The sequence below is a fragment of the Lipotes vexillifer genome, unplaced genomic scaffold, assembly GCF_000442215.2.
Source record: "Lipotes vexillifer unplaced genomic scaffold, Lipotes_vexillifer_v1.1 scaffold806, whole genome shotgun sequence".
Taxonomy (NCBI): Eukaryota; Metazoa; Chordata; class Mammalia; order Artiodactyla; family Lipotidae; genus Lipotes; species Lipotes vexillifer.
Window position 1 is genome coordinate 577513 of NW_006783439.1, and position 4283 is coordinate 581795.

Here is a 4283-nt window from a genome sequence, read left to right on the forward strand (position 1 = left end):
GATACCTTAGCAAGGTAAAGTATTATTTATTTAATAATTTATCTAATAATTCATAAAGTTATTTTATTATTTCTATAAATAGAAAGTAATTACATATATAATTATAATTTTTTCAGAGGGTAGATTATGGAGCCACAATGTCTGTATGTGCACTTCTCTTGGATCTTATAAAACTAGACATTAAAAACCAAGGTAGTCTTGTATGAAAGGCAACTGCAGCTACTAGAATGTGCAGAGTAACTCAGAACGTGTGTTTCTTATGTTAGCAGTGTAAAACCCCCTTACCATGTACTGCTATAATACATAGGCATATCTTTTAATATATTTACAAACCTGAATATGCCTTTTATTAAATAATTATTCACAAGATTGAAGAGAAGATCTTTATAGTTAGGAAATGACTTTTTTCTTTAACAGTTATTTGGAAAAGTAAGAAATACCTTAAAATCCTAACTTTCCTAATTAGGGGTAAAACTCAGTTTCATAATGAAGGCTATTTGTAGCTAAAAGGGCCCTAAATTATACCTTTGTGGCTATGTTTTTTTAGATTTTCAAAGAATGATTGAGGTGCCTTCAGTGCCATAATCCTGAAAATTAATGTGGCTGATAAACTGAGTCTATTATGGAATTTAGATTTATTTAATTTACGTTGAATTCGGAACTGTGAATTTCTTAACTGTAGTTTTGATCTAATGCAGTGGTTCTCAAACTGTATACAGCAGCGGTCCCCAATCATTTTGACACCAGGAATCGGTTTCATGGGACAGTTTTTCCACGGGCCGGGGGTGGGGGTGGGGTGGGGGTATGGTTCAGGCATTAATGCGAGCAATGGGGAGCGACGGGGAGCAGCAGGTGAAGCTTTGCTGGACCGCCCGCCCGCCAGCCGCTCACCTCCTGCTGTGTGGCCCGGTTCCTAACAGGCCAAGGACCAGTACCAGTCTTTGGCCTGGGGTTTGGGGACCCCTGGTATACAGTATATATTGTGTGCATCAGAATCACCTGGACTTGCTTCTCAAAACACAGATTTCTGGGGTGGGGCCCCCAAATTTGCATTTCTTAAAAATTCTCAGGTGGTGATGCTGCAGGAACCACTCTGTGAGAGTCACTGGTATGACCTGATACTCTTTCAGCATCGCAGTTTCTCAGCACCAGGGATGAGTGACATCAAGCTAATTTGCAGAATCGAGAAAATAGGCAGAGATCAGGTGAGGTCAGAGGGTCACTGAGGGACAGAGCCAGGGCTTTAGCCCAGGTCTCCTGACAACTAGCCTCATATTCTTACCAAAGAAGGAGATGCTGTTCTTTGCCTTTCCCCCCAAAATGAGGAATATTAAAAGCTCGAGGGTCGGTCTTTCTTGAGCTTATAAAATTTGCCTGGCAAAAACCTATGGTTCACAATGGCTTTCCCTTTATTGCAGTCATAGTGTTGTTTGAATACAGGATTTTGTTCTGCATTTAAGTATCTTTCTTAATCAGTCTCTGCCACTTTTGCCAGTTTTTGTGTGATGTTTAGAAACATGGACATTTGTCTGAATCCTAATTATAAATAAGTAAGCTGGAGTTCCACTTTGAGAGCATATGAACCGCAATGGATATGATACTTCTGAATTTCAAGTATGCAAATTAAGATGATCATATTAATATAAGCACTGAAATGGTTAATACAATAAGTGTACTAATGGAATTGTTTTTGTGCATGATCCAGAAATAAATTACTGTAATGAAACTATAAATGTATCTTTATAAATCTTTCATTTTCCCATATGTATTTTAATCATTACAAAATATTAATTGAAAATCAGTGAATTTTTCTCTTATTGTGGTGAAAGTTAGTAGCTATATGTAAACCCTAGTTCTCTCCATTAGCAAAAAACCTGTTGAAGCAATATTTTAATTGAAAGGCTATTCTACTTTACATGACAGAATATTGTCATTAATTATTAAGTAAATATTTCTCTGGTTAAAGCATATTCAAATTCCTGCGTAGAAAAAAGGAAACTAAGAAGAAAGTCTCATTTTCTTTATGAGCCTTAGTGTTTTGAAGATTTAGTCCTCGAAATGTTACAATTCAGTTGTTTTCTGCTATTAATGATCCTTCTACTTACCTATACTGGTCTGCCTTTGTGGTGGCCTCCTCTTTCTAGACCCTGAACAGTAACTTAGGCCCATGGCCATTTATTCTGCCCATTCTACCTCATAAGCCTTCTTTATACTCAGGCTCTTGGACCTGCTGGCACCTTCTGTCAAATCTGATCAAGTCTTCAGAGCATGGCTGGTTATTGGGGGCACTGAGTCATTCAACCTTTTTTTCAATTTGAGTTTGCTAAACATGCAGTACCTAAATTTAAGTGAATGGCCCTGTTATGGTGGCATCTGAGGCATCATGCAGGCCAGTCAGAGCGGTATTTGGGAGTCTGGGACATGGTTGACATTGGTGAGTACTAAAGGGGTCTCTGTGGATGTGCATCTGCGCACAACATACTCAGCCCTGTGAAGTGGAAATGGATTTGTAGTGCCCTCCTACCTGTCAACCCAGACAGCTTTAAAGGGCTGAAGAGATATGGCTCCAAATATTTAGGAAGGTTTATTTTTATAATATCAACTGGATTCTACTCTCCATCTCAAAGACACCATTGATAGAGTGCCCAGCGAAGACGAGGTGAGCAGCCAGAAAAATCCGGTCGGGGTAATGATGATGCTGATCTTCCAAATATTTTTAGTGTACTTTTAGGCCACATAAAGATCTGTGATGAATGCAAATGTGAAGAAATTATAAAAGGCAAAGATGCTCATTATTGGAAATTAAAGTGGAAAGGCTAGTGTTTAATAAATAAATGTAAAGTCTACACCTTTGAAAATAGGTTGACTCTCTGTAAGCTTTTTTTCTCTAGCTGAAGGTGTAATTAAGTAGAGAATTTTAAGACTGAAAATGTATTTTCATGTTCAGTGCTCATAGTAAAATAGTGAAGTCAAGTTGTGTACTCTACTTACAGTGTCATTATTTTTTTAAATTACTTATGCTTTCCTTTTCTTCATCTTATCTATGATCGTTTTTTCTCCTGTTTTCCTCCTTTTAATTCTTAGAAATGTTTGACATTTCATCTGTTTTCTTTTTCTTTCAAAATGTGGGCACTTGAAACAGTGCACGAATTGGATAGGATAAATTTCGGAATCTAAAAATTTTGCTGTTAAAGGATTATAATTTGTATTTAATATAGAGGAGTGTCCAATGATAACTACCTTTGTCAATCTTTATTTCCCCCTCCTAAAGAGCTATACAAGATGAAAAAATATCAAAAACGACACCACTGTTTAACCCAGATCACTTACAGGATGCTGTGGGCACACATCCAGTCTCCCCATTCCCTAACCAGCCTTCAAGATCTGTGTGTTCTGAGGTACCCACTTCAAGAGTGGAGCCCGTGACCTGAGCCGAGCCAGCCAGCTTGTTCTTTCTGCTGAGCGTCTGGGGCGGGCACACCATCTAAGCCAATCCAAACAGAATGACTGTTGGGACTTGCGAAGGTAGTGCTGGAGCAAAGACCCTGTCTTGGTAAGGAACTATATACAGCTGGTGGCCACCATACAGCCCTGAGAGAAGAGTGTGCCCAAGACAGCCAGTGTTGAAGGAACAGAGGCAAGACATTGAGGGGAAATGGGTCTTTCTCTCACTTGAGCCCTGTGTCAAGCTGTATGTGAAATCTCAATTGCATCAGTTATAAATCACCTTCAAAGTGTAGGCTGTTTAAAATTGAATTTTCTGTTATTGGAAAAGATATGTCTGTTACACAGGTGTGTATGTCTGAAACCTACCTGAAAACCCAGCAACCTTCTGGCTCCACCCAAAGCATATGTCCTGAGAGATGTTAAAAGGAAGAGACACTCTGGGAAGGCAAGACCAGCAGATATCCACTCAAACATGTCAGACAAACTCATTTTTATTTTGTGTCTGCCAGAAAAGTTTACTGGGCCAGAAACAAGACATATTTTTGTCATTGCCTACCTGAAACTCAGGAATTATTTCCTCCAGTGATGAGACCTGTTATTGGTTTGTTCAGAAAGAACATTATCCCAAGAGCTGACTTTTCAGCATCTTGAAAGTTCTCTGTAGTAGTAATGGAGGACCCAAATGTTGTGAAATATTAATGTTGAAAGTGAATACCTCCTCAATGGTGCATCATATAACAAGATGGACCCAGGGAGCAAGCTGGGAGGGAACAGAGATCCCTTTGTTGGGTTACATCAGTTAGACCAATGAGCAAACATAATGGGATGAAGTTTTA